The sequence below is a fragment of the Rhinolophus sinicus genome, chromosome 1 (genome assembly GCF_057876585.1).
Source record: "Rhinolophus sinicus isolate RSI-liver-muscle chromosome 1, RSI-T2T, whole genome shotgun sequence".
Taxonomy (NCBI): Eukaryota; Metazoa; Chordata; class Mammalia; order Chiroptera; family Rhinolophidae; genus Rhinolophus; species Rhinolophus sinicus.
In genome coordinates, this window is record NC_142501.1 from 10601041 (window position 1) to 10618176 (window position 17136).

Sequence of the window (17136 nt, forward strand, 5' to 3'; positions counted from 1 at the left end):
AAGACTTTGTAGAGATTGGTAAGGACTTTGGCCTTTACTCAGAATGAAAAGGAGAGCCAGTGGAGGGTTTTGAGCAAAGAAGTGCCATGTCCTGACTTAGGTAAAAACAAAATCTCTCTGGCTCCTATATTGACATAGATTGGGGCAGGGGGCAAGGCTGGAAAAAGAGAAAGAGGTTAGGAGAACATTGCAGTAATCCTGGTCAATTTGGGCTGCTTTGTATATAGCAAAGAGCCATAGCTTTATGAACAATTGAAAATGATTTCTCACAGTTCTGGAGGCTGAAAGTCTGAGACCAGGGTGCCAACTTGATTGGGTTCTGGTGAGATTGCTCTTCTGTGTTGCAGGTTGCTGATTTGTATCCTCTGTGGACAAAAATGGGGCTCTAAGGAAAGTAACCTCATAGAATGATCTCATTTCTTCCTGGTGCGTAGTCACGCCCCAGGCATATAACTTCTTTAGTCAAAGGTTTATCTTTGCCTTAAGCAAGCCCTGTCCTTTGTTTTTGTGCCTCTAGGTTAACAGTTAACACACCTTTGAAATAAGCCTAATCACTCTCAATAGAACACATAATCTTGTTAACTATCCTGTAATCCAATCCCCACCTTGCTTTTTCCCACCTTCAAGTAATCTTTACATTCCTCCTTCATTCATTTCATTTCATTTTTTTTTTTTTTTAAGAAGGGCGCAGCTCACAGTGGCCCATGTAGGGATCGAACCGGCAGCCTAGGGGTGTTATTAGCTTCAAGCTCTAACTGAAGCTCCAACTGAGCTAACTGGCCACCCCCTCCAAAATTTCAAATGTATAAAAGAAATGGCAAAACTGTCATTCTCCTGAGTATTTGAGATCTTGCTTCTTGGCAATTGTTGTCAGTTTGGGCTCCAATAAACCCCTTTAAACATTCTCTACAGGTTTAAATGTTCTTACATGGACACCTCGCATGGCAAACAGAAGGGTAGAGGGCTCTGCGGAGTCGCTTTTATAAAGACTCAAATCCCATTCATGAAGTCTCCATCCTATGATCTAATCACCCCAAAGGCTCCATCTCCTAATATCATCACATTGGGGGTTAGGATTTCAGCATATGAATTTTGGGGGTACACAAACATTCAGTCCATGGCAAGAATATTGCAACGATCCTGGACAGAAACTGGACGAGGGTGCTAGCAGTGGAGACGTGGTAGAAGAGCTCAGGGGCTGGATATATTTTTGCCCGTAGAGCCCATAGGATTTCCTGCTCCAGCTGGGAAAGGGGTGGGAAGAGGGAGGGATTCAAGGATGACTCTTGGAGTTCTGGCCTGAGCGCCTAAAGGATGGAGTTGCCAACTGAAGTTCCAGGGAGGCTATGAGGGAGCTCGTCTTGTCTGTGTTTGGGAGGGAAGATGAGTTATGTTGTGGGCGTGTTGACTTTGAGATGCTTATTGCATCTCAAGTAAGACGTGTTGAGGAAACAGTTCAGGGGAGGAGCCGGCTGGGGATTAAGCACATCTGGGGATCTTGAGCACATCGATGCCAGAACTTGACTGGATTTTGTTTTTCAGTTACCTAACGGATGTAAGGTGGTAAGGTGTGGACCGGGCAAAGAGCCACCGGGTAGGAGGTGTGAATGACATCTGAAAAACTTTGTTAGGTCTCCTAGAGCAAGGTGGAGCAAGACAGAAGCGCCACTAAGTGGAATGGGAAGAAAAAGCCTCTTTCTCTGCGTGGTTGCACAAAGCACTTCGGAATGCATTCATTTCATGCCATTCTGCACGCACCCTTCACTCGACAAATAACCATTATAGTATATTGTTTTATCTTCAAAACAGGCCCAAGTGAAAGAAATTTAGGGTTAACAGAAACGAAGCACCAGAGTGGAACAGAGCGTAGAGTCCAAGACCCTGTCCCTGCACCCCAAGAAGCTCTGTGATGGTCAGGGTTAGGGGGTCGGATTGAGGCGGGGAAGGCGACTCTTGGCCAGTTTGTTTGCCAGCGGCAAGAGAACCTGGGGTCGCCCCCACCACTCTGCGGCGAGCTGGGTGCTCGGGGCGTGGCCCCTTTAAGGCAGCGCCGGTGATCTCAGCCGCGCGGTCGCTGGCCCGCCCTCCCCGGAGGCGCGCTCAGTGCGCAGGCGCGCGGCGGCGGCTCATCACTGGGCCCAGGACGAGCCGGCGGCGGTGAGACTCCGGGGTTGCGGCGCCGCCCGCCCGCCCCGCCCGCAGAGTCTGGCCGCCGCGCGTCGCCCGCACCCGCCACCGCCGCCGCCGCCACCGCGATGGGCTCCTGAGGTACCCGCTTGGTCGCTCTCACGCCAGAGGCCCTGAGGGGTGGCTGCGGGCTCCCGGGGGAGGAGGGCTACCTCGTTTTGGAGAGGCCCGTGCGGGGTCGCCCCGCGGGTCGCGTTGACCGCGGATCCCCGGGCGGGAAAGGGACGAAGGCGGCAGGCTTGGCGGAACCTGGAGGGAGCATCCGCCGCCCCGCCCATCCCGCCCGTCCCGCCCGGCGCCCCCAGCTCGCCCAGCGGGGTCGCGGGGCCGCCCGAGGGTGTGCCCTGGCCCCTTCCTCGCCAACGTGGCGGCGCCCGCGTCTGGAGTGTAATCGGACCTGCCGGTGGGGGTGGCTGGGGAGAGGGGAGGCGGATGGGCAGGCTCTTTTGCAAGTGGGATTGTGTGCGCCCGGGCGGTGTGCTGGCGCCTGGCACCGCAAAAGTGAGTGGAGGAGGTATCCGTGCCTCGTGCGGGTGGCTGTGATTTGGCAGGGAGGTTGGCCTGGCGAGGCCTTCGGGGACGCTTGCATGGAGGCTGTACACGCCTTGCATACAGGTCAGCTGGTTGGAGGGGCACCGCCAGGAACCTGGGGCTCCAAGGATGTGCGCCTCAGAAGAGACCGTAGAGACTGGTTGAGGGTGTGTGTACTGTCCTCTGGGTTGTACATTTCCTCCCTCTGTGCACTGCTTGGGTCCAGACCTAGCTGGCTGTAGGCCATGGCAAGGCAGGGGGCTTGGGGGTGAACGTGGGTATCTTCCCAATCCATATCCCCTCTGGGGTTGTGCAAGGCCAGGCATTTTACACACACACACACACACACACACAGGGCACCGTGGCGCAAAGCAAGTGTTGGCACGCCTGATACCTCTGTTTGAGGTGAAGGCCATGTATTATTTATCCGACTGCCAGGTGCTTTATGTAAGGCAAGAAACAGCAATCTGTGCCCTGGAGGCCCTTGTGCTGCAGAGACAGCCAGGCGGCTCACCTGCACCTGCAGAGGAGGCTCAGGTCTCAAAGATGAGACTTCTTCACAGGTTCTGTTTGCAGCATCCCTTCGCATCTCCCTTTTGAGCCCGGTTGGTGGGCCCCGGAGGCTCTGTACTTCAGTTCATCCTATGGGAGGGTGCTGTGTGTATCAGAACTGGGGCTGCGGGGTGGGAGGGCCCCGGCAGCCAGGCCCGAGTGCCCAGTTTGTTAGGCCTTGGACACAAACACATGATGCCCCATATCCAGGCCTTCTCAGGTCGGTTGGGGGAATCACACCATGTGAAAAAATATGAAAACAATAAAGGATGTGCAGAGTGGGTTCAGTGCTGGGAGAGGGCACCCTGGCCAGCAGAAAAGACACGACATGAGGGGACAGCTGAGCTGAAGCCTGAAGGGTGACTAGCATTCATCCGATGCTTTGGTGCTTTCCATGTGTACTTTCCTGGTTTATTCTCTCTGGTTGTGTGAGTACAGAGCTCGTTATCCCTGTTTGCACGTGGGGAAACAGACCCAGAGGGGGACCATAGATCCTTGAACTAGAATCTTTCTCTTGCCGCCAGAGCTTGCTGCCTTGTAACTTACTGAGTATCTACTATGCACCAGGCACCATGCTAAGGGCACGGTGAAGGGGTCTGAAGATGAATGGGACCCGGTGCCCAGCCTCTCGGGGCTCCCAGTGTGCTGGGGAGATGGACATAGATTGTGACCCCAACGCAGACACAAGGTCCTGATAGTCAGTACGGGTGGAGAAGGCACTGTGGATTCCCCCTTGAGAACCACCAGCAACGTGGGGCTCCTTTGTGCAGCCCTTGGGATTTTGGATGTGTTGTAAGTTGCTCCCACGTGGCTGTGGGTTATACAAGGAACCCCTTCTAAAGCTTTCCAGGTGGTAGGAAGAAGAGCTTCAAGGCAGAATAGGTGCCAGTGAGCGCCTTGTCCTAGTTTATTCGTGCTGGCCGAGTTCTCTGGAGCTCCGGCTTTTGGAGGCCGCTCTCTCCCCTCTGCCGTTGAGGTTTTGCTCCTGGATTTTGGTGGGCCAGCCCAGCTCTCTCCCCGAGAGGGGCTCAGTGCTGTTTCCAGTCCCTGCTGTGCTCATTTCTCCCCATAAATTCCCTGGTGTGGAAACAGCCTTAGTAAGACCGAGTACAGCCCTTTATTGTTTTGAAACCGAGTAGCAGCGAAGGCCCTTCCTTCGTCTCTGCGGGGCCTTTAGACTGGGGATTTGGTGTGTGAGCTGTGGAAGGCCAGCAGCTGGGCCCTGGGAGAGCTCTGTGTGGGGTCTGCCACAGGACCTTCACGGGGACTGAGTCATCACTGAAGACCTACTGTGTGCCTGGTTCTGTGCTGGGCCTGAGTCGTGTGCTGTGTCTGCCAGAAGGCTGTGGTTGGCTGAGGGAGTCCACAGTGCAGCACATATGTGTGAGACAGTGCTCTGCTTGTGGTGGAAACAGAGGGCTCTAAAGGGGCCGAGGACAATAGGAACAACAGCTTGTTTATTAAACACTTACTGTGTGCCAGGCACAGTTCAAAGCACTTTCATGCAATAGTGTGTTTCATCCTCCCACCACCCGGTGAGGCGGGAACAGTGACCCTCACGCCTTGCCTTGCCGAGGAGGTTCAAAGCAGGGCTGGTTGGTGGAGCTTAGCTTTGAACCAGACGGTCTGACCTCAGGAGCCGTGCTTTTTCCCCACTAACCCTCTGGTGTCCCAGAAGTCTTCCTAGAAGCAAAACGTGTCACTTAAAGGATGAGGAGTACGCATTCCCGGAGAAAGGGGTCGTTCTAGGCAGAGGGGCCCCTGGGCAGAGGCAAGGAGGCCTGAGATACCTGGCCTCCCACACATCGCAGAGGTGGCCCTGGGCATGAAGACTGCGGAAGGCCTCGCTAAAGAGTTTGAACTTGACTCTGGTGTGGCCAACAGGGAGCCCTGGAAATTTCCTAAAGGAAGTGACATCCTCGGCTGGGCGTTACTGGATCGTATGAGCATCTCTCTCCTTCCTTTATTCCGGCAGAGAACTCCAAGAAGATCCGCCTCCTCCTTTGCTTTCCCCCAGGTCACTGGCATTCTGTTTAGTCCTCGCTGCCTTTCCCCTCTTCCAGCAGCTTCTGGTTTTCACGACCCTCTGTGACTCAGAACGGGCCTCTGGAGCCCACTGTTGTGACTGCTGTAAAACTGGCCTGTGTGGCCGGCTGTGAATTGGCCCCACGGCGCTGGAACCCAAGCTCTTCCCGGGTGCCACGGGTCCTCACTGACTTCCCACGCCGTAGATCTGCAGTGGACACGGGGGGCTCCCTTTCCCATTAGAGTGGTGGTGGCTGTGCACTGTTCACATGTCCACGCTCACCCGCGCTGTAAATACAGGCGGAGGAGAGGGGGGACTGAGTGGGAACTAGAGCGGGAAAGCCAGGTGTAACTACGGGATCCCACGTGGGTTCACAGAGGAGATGCTTACTCTACCTGCCTGCTGTGCTGCGTGTCTGGCGGCTGGTATTCACGCAGCTGCTCTAGTTGCTGTGCCGCGACGCCGAAAGGTGAGGGTCTTTGCACAAGACCTGCTAACGCACCGCTGAGGTCGGGTGTGGGAACGGATGGGTCTAGGATGTGAGGGGAGGAGTTGGAGAAGTCTTCGGAATTGGGTGCCTTGGGAGAGGAGGCCAAGAATTCAGGAAGGGGCCCAAAATGGTCACTGGCAGCACAGGACAAAGGGACACCCCCCTGGACGTTGGGGGAGGGACCGGAGGAGCTGAGCAGTCCCATGGCCTGGACTGAGACCTGGGAGGTGTAGTTCAAATCTTCCCTCTCTTACGATCCCTGTGGCCTTGGGCAGCTTGCTTACTAATTCCCATTCTTTAAGAATGGGGAAATGAGGCCCTTTCCTTCATCGGTAAGATGGGAGTGATAGTAGTGCAGCCGTCATGCGACTCTCATGACCTAACGTCTACATGGAGCTCAGCTCAGCACCGGGCACATAGCACATGCTCAGTAAACACTGGCTTTTCTTATGACTCAGGGAGCTGAGTCCAGCTTGGGGGAGAGACAGCAAACACAGGAGCTATTACATTTGTCACAGGTGCCCCTGACATTCTCACCTGGGCAGGCACTTTGCTGGAGAGGTGACATTTAAGTTGTCACCATGAGTAAGGGGAGGAAGCGGTTTCCAGGCAGAGGGAACAGCATGTGCAAAGCAAAGGTCTGAGTCGATTCAGCACCTGGTAGGCCCTCAATAAATGTTAGCTGAATGTGATCTCTTCTCTGCCTCAAAAAGGACAGAAAGGGGAAGAAGTCAAGTGGGAGGGGTCCATGGAGAGAAGAATTGGGTGGTTGCCAAGTTCGGGGTTCCCTCCCCATCATCTCTACCTCTGCGAAGGGGGATGTGCCTAACGCCGTGCAGCTGAGTTACCAGCATTCTCCTGGATTGGCAGCGGGCGTGCAGCGTGGTTGAGATGCTGGAATTAGGCAGGCGTCACGCCCAAGCAGCATTTGTTCATGTTCCTGTTGCTGTTTTAGCTGAAACCCTATGCATGGCCAGAACCCAGAAGGATAACTCATAGCCTCTGGGGTCTTCTTTCCAGTGTTAGGTGAGTGATGGCTCAGTGTCTGGCACGATGCCTTATACAAGAGAAGGTGCTGAAATAGTTTCTGACTAACATGAAATGGTTGGGTGGAGTAATGTCATTAAGGCCGACCTGAGCTTGTATCAGGAGCCTACAGGGCACATGAAACAGCCTGTCTGATGGTCTGGGAGTCTCAGGCCTGGGCTGGGAGGCAGGAAACCCGACAGTCACCTCCTTTTCCTTCTCTTCTGCGGGCGGAAACCAGAGGGGGAAGATCCCACCCAGAAACCCTTTGTGCCTAATCTGCGTCACTTCCAGTTTTACCATGTTTTAAAAAGTCACACATGACCTAATGGATATTTAATGGAAAGTTTGCATTGTTGCTCTCTGTGTTTCAGTCTTTAAAAAACATTAAGCTTTTCTGCTTTTGAAAATAGTACTTGTTAATTATAGTAAACAGAACAGAAAAGATGGGGGGGGTAAGAATAAAAGTCACCCCAAATTTCATCACCAAGATATAACCACTGTTGACGCTTGGGCATATTTTCTTTGTAGGCATAATCTCGTGTTATCTCATTGTTCCCATAACACTGGGTCATAAGCATTTACCCATGAAATTTAAAAGTTAGCCATAGATATAAAAGAGTCAGAGAAATTCCAAAACAGAGCGACTGGCACTGTATTTCAAGTTATCTGTGGGAAAGATGAGGTGCCAAGCTGGATGGCACTATGGTGCTGGCGGTGGACAGAGCCCTGTGCCGAGTCAGAGAACCCGGGTGATGACCTTGGGTGAGTCACTTGCTCTCTAATGAGGCTACTTGTACTCTCTCTGCCCACCACCTCTCAGGTGCCCCAAGGCTCAGGTGAGGTCCCATGTTAGGAAGCCCCCCGAAGGGAGGGACCTGGTTTGGAAGGAGAGCAGATCTTCAGTTACATGAAGATGGACAGAGAAGAGGAGCGTGTCTGACTCCTTTTCCAACCCGAAATCTGTTTGGTGACCCCCCTGAAGACTGTAGTCTCCTTGCTGGGGAGCCCTGATCTGTGGACGCGTGTACCTGCGGGCCACGGGTGGTCCCACCCCAGGGAAGCGGGTGGAGTGAGACCTCTGGAAATGACTGCATCTGTCACCCTGAAAGGGATTTTCACGTCAGACAGCCTCCCTCCCTGGGAGACGTGTGCAGTTTGGTACCTTTATTTTTCTCCTGCTACAACCCCTGTGGACAGCCTGTACCCAGGGAGGCCCCGTCCTGCTGGCAGGTGGCTCAGAACCTCTACTCTGCTGGGCCGTGCTGTTCCCCAACGCCCTCTGGGTCATCATTTATAAAACAGCTTCGAGGGAAAAATAATTAACCCCAAGGCTGCTGCTGTAGCTGCTAGCAGGGATTCCTGGTCTCTGCCTCCAGCACCTGTTTTTCATTCCATCTAGAATGAATGGAGAATCTGGGATTCCATTGATAATTATTTTGACTGCCTGCAAGGCACAGTGATAGGTTTTAGTGAATGGATGTGAGGATATTAATGTTAATATTGACATGCTAATTAATACAAATATTACTATTCTCACTGGACTTTGTGTAGGGCTTTGCAGTTAGTGTGCAAATTACATTTCACATATATTGTTTCATTTAATCCTCCCAATGACCTGGGACCTTGGAATTATTGTACCTATTTTATAGATGGGTAGATTGAGACTCTGAAGGGTAAATTTCCCTTTGGTCCTGTGGACGGAAGCTCCAGGTTTTTCATTTTGAATCCTGTCCTTGCTGCTTCAAGTGCGCCCCCCACTCCACCCCCTGCACAGCAGTGCCCCAGTCTGCTCTGCCTTCAGGTGGACCAAGGAACCTGGGGGCTCTGATGGACAGTGGGGGTGGCAGGTGGTGCAGGGCGGAAGGTCTCCACACACAGAGGCGGGAGACACAGGTAGGTGAGTTGAAGAGTGGAGACCAAGTGAGCTCTCCTTGGGCATTTGGGGTCACAGCCTTACCTCCAGGAAGAGGAAGTACATCTATACACAGTTTGCCCATGGATTTTAAACAAATAAGATGTATGAAAATCTAGATTTACCAAAACAGTACATACTTGCTTTACAAAGAAAGGTTGATGCACTGCACCTTGGTTAGAAGAATTTTATTAGCAATAACCTCAGTGCATTTACATATGATTTGATTTACAGGAGTTCCTGGCCCTCTCAGTCTGTCGGAGCAGAGAGCATAGGCTGGGAAGTAGGAAGTTGGCCAGGGCTCTTCCTCTCGAATGCTGTCTTTGGTTTTCCCATTCGATTGGGGTTAGATGGCCATTTCTTTCATTCCCAGTTATCAGTAGTTGGGTTGGATTTTTGCGACGTGGGAGGAAGCTCTGCCCTGCTTGTTGCGTTTGCCCAGCAGTCCTCACAGGGAGGACAGTAGGTATCCAGAGACGTGCCTCCATCCTCCACCAGCCACCCACTTGAAGAGTGAAGTCAGGCACACACGTTCTGTAAAAGGTCCATGATGGACGCAGCCATGCACGTCGTGACGTGTGAGTGTGTCTTGCGTGGCAATGGTGTCCCCTGCAGCTTGTGCAGGGGAAGCAGCACGAGGTACTTATCACTCACTTGGGACGGCCAGACTGGAAACAGGTGACCCTCTGGGGCTCCCCACTCCCTCCCCGCCAGGCCTGCCTCTAGCGCACACTCTGTGGCCTGCCGGCTCCTCCCTTGGGACCTTACCACCTTCTCCCAGGGAGACCAATTACAGCTGGGTGTCCTGGTGACCGTCAGCGCTTCCACCACCTGCCCTGGGCCCAGGGCATTGGAGCCCAGCTATGCTGGATGGGCTGAGTAGCTGAGCGGGTCTAGCCCTTCACGTGCTGGTGAGGAAATGCAAGTTCATGGACCAGGACAGCGGGCGAGTAGGGGCTGGTCCAGGTCCAGAACCATCTCCTACCTGGCACTCTGTCTGCTGAAAATGGGGTTTTTCTCCATTGTTTCATCACCTGGGCACCCTTAAAAATATGCATTATCAGAGTTTTCCCGAATAATTAGGCTTATTTCTTAGATGAGCAATTTAAATGTATCCTGCCTCTCTAGTAACATTTTTAAAATTATAGGTGCTTGTATATTTTCACCCACCAGTTTACTTCTAGGAATTTATCCTACAGATGTGTTAACACGTGTGCAAAGTGACTTGTTTGCAAGGTTTGTCATTGCTGCCTTATTTGTAATAGCAAAAGATTGTACGCACCCTAAATGTCTATCAACAGGGGGCCAGGAACAAATTATGGTCCATCTGGACCATGGAATACTGTGCAGCCATAAAAAATAAGGCAGGGACTCCAGGCACGGATAGGGAGCAACCCGCCAAGATAGATTCTGTGACAGGAGCAGGTGTGGGCGGGTGGCTGGGGTGTCTCCACCTGTAACAGGTGCGTCGTTGGCTTATGTTGGTGCTCAGGTCTTTGGGGAGTTACAAGAAGTGGTTGTGCCGCCTCTGGGCGCAGGCGCGGGTGCTGGGAGACTGTTCACTGGAGGCCCGTAATACCTTTTGAGTGCCGCGTCATGTGAATATGTGGTATTTTTTAAAAGTGAACTAAAATTAAATAAGATCCATTGGCCAGTGGAGGAAGGTCGAGACTCTGGCCACCCCCTCAAGGCCCAGCCAGCCTGGCTCAGGGCCCTGACCACCATCTAATCAAAAAGGCACTCTCGGGTCTCACAAAGGGACCAGCGTTGGGTGTTTCTTCGTTCCAATGACCCAGCCCCTGCCCTGGAGAAAGGAGCCATCCCTCTCTGGCCTCTCGGAAACACGGCTGTTGGCTGGCTTGTCATTTTAAATCCCTGCTGACCTCTGAACTCTTCAGGGTCTTCTGCACTGACAGCAGAATACAAGTGGGACTCAGCCCTGGGCAGCCCAGGCCCTTTCCCGGGCCTCTTCTTGAGCCGAACTTGACTGGTCGCTCTTTGCTCCGCGTGCGTCCTTGGCGTCCCACCTCCAGGCCTTTGCTCACGTGCCAAATCCCATCTGCCTTTCAAGGCCCAGCTCAGTTTCCACCTCTGCGTGGCCCTCTGACCTCCCCCACTTCTTTATCTGTTCCTCTCTGCTGACACTTAAGCCATTTTACATTGTGTCCTGGGTATCTGATTCCCCACAGGACGACGTCTGTGTCATGCTCAGCCCCTGGTCCCCGATTAGTTAGATGATTGCCGAGTCGGTGAATGGCGGTTGCCCTCCTTCTGGTGGGATGGGAAGCTGTTGGGGGCAGCGCCTGGTTCCCATCCGTGCACCCCAGTGCCTGGCACAGGGCAGGCCCAGCCTCACAGAGGGAATAACGACAGTCTCATGCCTGAGTGCCGTGTGTGCTTTCTTTCCTTGCATCCTCATGAGGACCGATGAGGTACAGCTCTTAACGGTTGAGGAAATGGGGCAAACATCTTGTCCAGGTCCCAGCCAGAAGGGGGATTTGGACACAGGTCTGGCTGCCTCCAAAGCGCCTGCATTTAATCAATTTCTTCTACCACTTTCCCCAAATCACACCCTTGGACCACTCTCGTTACCTGTTCCACTGGCCCTTGTGTATTTTCTTTCCCACTAGACTGTAAACTCTTAAAGGGTTAGAGTCTTGACTGAGATCCCTTTGGACTTAGCACATAGAAGGTGCTCAAAGGTATGTAGTTTTTTTGTTTTTTTCCTGTAGGTATATAGCTTTAATCTTTTAAAAGGTATATACTTTCACACTTTTCAAGGAGGTTTAACTTACTATAGTAAAGTACAGTGACCTTAGACATACAGTGTGATGGATTTGTACGTCTGAATACCCGTGCAAACCACAGTCTAGAACGTTCCCAGCACACAGAAGGTTCCCTGGGCCTCTTCCTGGTCACTGACCCTCCCAGGGTGACCCCTCCTCACACCTCGTCACTGTGGACTGGCTTGACTTTTCCATACTTGGGATCACAGAATGCGCTAGTGAGGTCCATCCAAGTCGTGTGTAGTGGCCCCTGTTCTTTTCACCGCTGCACAGGAGTCCGCTGTCGGAACATATCGCAATTTATTTATCCCTTCTGCGGGTGGGCATTTGGGCTGTGTCAGCCTTTTGCTCTTATAAACAGGGGTGCTGTGGAATTTCTTGTTCTTGTCCATGGTGCACATGTGGACTCACTGGGTGTACACCCAGGGTGGAAGGCTGTTTCACCCCACTCAGTACGTGTTTGAGTGCATGAAATTCAGGTTAGAATTTTTCACCAAGGTAACCTGGGCAGGAGCCAGGCTTCTTGCTGAAGGAATCCTAGGGGTCAGGGCAGGTTTAGGGGTCTTCGCTTAGACAACCTGCTCCCATGGGCAATAGGATCATGGAGGTTCAGGGTCCAGCCTCTAAAGGGGACCCATTTGTGCAGTGCTGGATGCGTTTAGCTCCTTACTGAAGGATTTTGAATTACTTTGTTGTTCCCTTCTATTCCTCCCCCTAGATTGGATGATTTTTCTTTCTTAGTTGATAGATTCCTGGGAACATGGCCCCTTGAGAAGGGAGAGATGTGGGGCTAATAGAGTGGCCTTCTTGTATGTGTTGATGGAAGGGGAGTGGGACTGAGTGATGGGACCCTCCCCGTCTTGAGGGCATGTGGTCCTTTTTCCAAAGGGTAACCAAGCAGACTGGCCAGTGGCTAGCAGCTCTTTTCCTCTGATCCGCTCTGGAGAGGGTCCAGGCTGGGGGTTGCTGACCTGCTCTGATGTGGGTCAGCCTCCCCCAAAGGCAGCCAGGCCACCCAGAAGTTCCCAGAGGCAGGAGGCTCGTCATTCCCAGGCTGCTGAAGAGGCAGCAGAGCGGCCAGGTCAGGTTCACAGCGACGGAGTCAAATTCTCCCCAGTGAGCTATGTTACGATGGAAGTGTCTCCGTATATATTAACTAAAAGGACACAAATCCCTCCCAGGCTGTGTTAGTATTCTGGCGACGTTGGTGTCACCAGCTCAGCTCACTCAGTGGGTGTGTGGTAACTGCCCGAGTGAACACGATGGCTGCAGCTCAAAGGGTTTGGATCTGAAACGAACGAATGCAAAGATGACCTCAGAGGTTTCAAAGACAGCAGACAACCAGGCGGGCCTGGCCTGGGTCTCAGAGACTGTCGGGAAGTGTGTTCTCAGCCTGACAGGGAGGAAATGACTGAAATAGAGTAATCATAATAGGTAACGTAGTATCAGGCCCTGTTCTCAGTGCTTTCCTGCATTCACTTGTTTATTCCTTACACCTCTCTCAGAGGTAGGTGTGGCTGCAGCCCCATTTTTGAGGAAGCTGAAACAAGAAGATATTACGTAACTGTCCCGCAACACAAAGCTAGTAAGTGGCAGAGCCGGAAGTTAGATCTAGGTGGTCTGACTCCGGAGCCCATGGAAATCTGTGGGTTTGACAGAATGGCAAGGGAAGTGTCAGGAGCCATTTACCAGGGGACTGGCCAAACAACAGGACGGTTTCCTCATCTGTAAAATGGGTGTATTAGTTTCCTACTGCTGCTGTAACAAATTGCCAGAAACTCAGTGACTTACAATGCAAATTTATCACCTTACAGTTTTGAGGTAAGAGAGCCAAAACATTTTTCACTGGGCTAAAATCAAGGTGTTGGCAGGGCCGTGTTTCTTCTGGAGGTTCCAGGAAACAATTTGTCTGCTTGCCTTTTCTCGCTTCTAGAGACTACTTGCCTTCTTTGGCTCATGGTGCTTTCCTCCATCGTCAACGTCAGGAGCTTAGCGTCTTCAGCCCTTCTCTCTGCTTCCGTTGTCGCACTGGCGTCTCGGCACGCTCACCCTCCTGCCTCCCTCTTGTGAGGACACTTGTGACTATATCGGGCCTGCCCAGATGATCTGAGATCATCTCTTTATGAAGAGACTTAACTTAATCCCATCTGCAAAGGCTCTTGCCATGCAAAGTAAAGTATTCACAGGTCTGGGGTTCAGCATGTGGACATCTTTAGAGGCCATTATTTGGCCTTCCACACAGGAAATTTGTGGGGTGGGTAGGGGCAACAGCAAGGTGTCCCCTGAACCTGACGTGAAAATAACTCAGAATACAATCTGAGTGAGACGTGAGAGTCTCTGACATACCTGAAATTCAAGGCAGGTTGCGAGTTCCGTGACCACACACAGCTTTGTAGCTTTTCTAGAAAAGGTAGATATCTTCATAAGGGGAGTTAACCCAAGATGGTCTTTCCCGGAGAAGGACGGGGGCAGGGCCTATTCGGGGAAGTGAGCGGTTGCCTCGTTCTGAGTGGTTTTCTAGGAGTGGCATGGTTTGGCAGGCCTCGCCAGGGCCCGGTGGAATTTTACTCAAGAACCCCATTGCCCTATACTCTGATTTGGTGCTCTCAGGTGCCTCCGGTGATGGCGTAGGCTCCCTGGCCCCCTGATAGGAGGTGAAGAGGACATTCATAAGCCAGCGCTCCTTGTGAGCTGGGTTTGCCTAGCCCTGACCCCCCCTGGCCTCCTGGTGCCCAGGTGAGCCCCCCCCCAGCCCTGTGGCTGGCTGCTGAGCAGGGCAGTGTGCTGGTGGCCCTGAGGCTCCTCCCGGGGAGCGTCTGCCTGGGCGCTCTGACAGCAACAAGACCCACTTCACGCCCTGTCAGGAGGCCCTTCAGTCAGGCTGCGCCCTCCCCCGCAATGGCTGTTAACAGCAGCCCGATGGAAATATCCTGCCCTGGACATACCCCTGGCCAAGGGTCTGTCTACACACTGTCTCCGTACCTTTGTCGATGCTGTTTCCTCTGTCCCCAAAGCAATCAGGAAGCAAATACCTTTTCAGCATGGCACACGGTCCCTGCTGTCATGGAGCCCATCTCAGGATGTTAAGGGACTAAGTCTAATCACAATTGTGGTAAATGCTACGAAAGACGAGAAGATGTGTCACGGACAAACTGTAATGGGTTATAGATGGTGATCGCTGACACGGCAGGTGGGGCTAAAGATCTGTAGAGGGAGCGAGAGAACGTTCCATTCCCGGGTTGGCACCGTGCGATGGTGGAGGGCGTCACAGAGTCTTAGAGTTGGAAGGAACTGCAAAGGGCAGACATACTCATTCCATGTTCCCTTGTGCATTCACAGCTTCCTGAGTCCCTACTGTGGCCGGGCTGTGAGACAGGCACTGGGGATCATATGCACATAAGACATGACCTCTGCCCTCCAGAAGGTTGCAGGCTAGTTGGGGAGAAGACGGGTTCAAGTAAACCCTCCAGAGGACTCTCAGTCGGTGCTGCTGCCCCAGGGGACTTCTAGCCCTGTTTCATTGGGAGCTTCCTTATTCTGGAAGCAACCAGAAAATTGCTGGACTGTTGGTAAAAACATCTTTCTCTTGGCAGACTCTCACCGTCCTGTTGCTCCCACCAGGTGGACTGGGTGTGTCCTGATGGCGCACACAGAACAAGTCCCTTTGCCCTCCTGACGTGGCTTCCAGGTTGGAAGACGTGTGAGACAGTGTGACTCAGTCTCCATCCTTGCCCTAACCTGGCCCATGTTTCCCTCCTGCCAAATAGCCAGGCCCTTCAGCTGAGCTCTGGAAAGCGCTGATAATGGGGAGGGGACCAAGTGACGGAAAGCTTGCAGTGGCTGAATGCCAGGCATTCAGTCACTCATTGATGATCGAGTCTTCTAAATCCCTACCGTGTGCCTGGCACCATCCGGTCCATCCTGTACGCAGTATAGGAGTTAGGTGACTCAGGTGTGAGGAGACAGGAACCCTGTCAGAACTGACCTTTGAGAACTGGGGGTGAGCGCAGTGCAGCTGGCGGGAGTGGGCTGGCCCTCGGGTGAGGCCACGATGTTTAGGATGAGTCGTGAATGAAGAGCTGGCACTCGCCACAAGGACCAGGGCAGAGGGAGAGCACGTTGGCACAGAGGCCGGGGCTACGTATGCAGGGACCCACTGTTGCCAGTGCTCAGGGAAGAGGCAGGGAAGGAGGCTCCCTAGGGCCCTGGGCTCTGCAGAGGAGTCGGGGCTGCACCCCACTGCCAGACCCTGACGTGTTCTCAGAGGCTTTCAGGTCAGGAGCGGGGACTTGGTTACTTTGGAAAATAAGTGAAAAACCACATTTCATCCCTGCTTCCTTGAGTCCCACCCTCCCTGCGGTTCTGGAAGATGGTCCACGTCCATGGCCCTTCTCCACCTTTCTGGAATCCAGAACGCTCGAAATCCCAAAGGTTCTTCCTAAGTCTGCAGCAAACTAATTTTGTTTTTAAATTTAACTTTTGCAGCAAAAATCTGACCTGAATTAATGTGAGACTAATTATGGTCTTTAAAAATATCTCACGTTTCTCTGTGGAAATACTATGTGTTTGGTTTTTGGGGTGCTGCCCAGACCCCTCTGGGGGTGTCACCATATACAGTACCATACCCTTTCTAAAAATCTGAAAAACCGAATTCCTAAACTCATTTGGCTCAAGGGCCCTGACTACAGCACGGCGCACCCCAGGAACAAATTCAGAGACACTCAGAGACACTCACCTGCCCAGTCACAGCTGGGTGGCGGTGCAAAGATTCTGGCTCCGTGTCCCTGACTCAGAACCTGGGACAAAGTACAGATTGTGGCCTGGTCTCTGCACAGCCTGCGGGGAGGTGTGCAAATGAGGACACAGGTGTGGAGTGACCAAGCCTTGCCATGCTTTCTGTCTGACCCACAGCCTGGGACAGGCAAAGACACTGCAGAGAAGAGGGGAGTGTGTCAGCCACTGGCTTTTCCCATTGCGTATAGCACTGCTCTTCAAACTTCTTTGCTCACACGTCTCTATCATTAAAAAACCTTGTTGAGCACATTCCTCTAATATATAGATATAGACGTGGTTATAACTACGAGATATGACAGTTAAGTTTGTGAACTCACCACCGTGCGCTTACACTGGCAGCCCTGTACACGCAGCTCGGGAAGGTTTCATCACCTTGGTGTGTCAGTGTCTCACAGCTACATTGGTGTCAACGTGTGGCGGTGTTCTGCTCAGTGGCGTTCATTATTGTTGTTTTTGTGTGCCGTCTCGAGAATGCTTGAGCTTGAATTAGAGCAACAAATAAACCTTAAGTTTCTTGTTTAACTTCGCAAGAGTGAAAGTGAAATCAAGGACACGTTAGTCCAAATTTATGGGGATAATACCATGAGGAGAATGGCAGTATACACATGGATTAAATGTTTTTCTGAGGGGAGAGAACGTGTCACTGATGCAGAGAGCTCAGGGTGGACAGTAATGAGCAGAACTGACGAAAACATTGCAAAAATTTGTCAGATTGTGCGTCAAAATCTTCAGCTGACTGTGAGAAGCATAGCAGACAAGTAAACATCGATAGAAAAACAGGAAAATCTTAACTGAAAATCTTGGCATGAGAAAGATGTGTGCAAAAATG

At 52.3% G+C, this 17136-nt stretch overlaps 1 protein-coding gene across 2 annotated transcripts in view; it reads left to right on the plus strand.

Moving 5' to 3' along the window:
* The first annotated feature begins 2102 nt into the window (after positions 1 to 2102).
* TMEM184B (transmembrane protein 184B) overlaps positions 2103 to 17136 on the plus strand; it is a 47858-nt gene continuing 32824 nt past the window's right edge. For both annotated transcript variants that reach the window (XM_019752963.3, XM_019752964.3), the window contains exon 1: positions 2103 to 2268. The gene's annotated coding sequence lies outside the window, so the exon portion shown is untranslated. The remainder of the gene's footprint in view (positions 2269 to 17136) is intronic.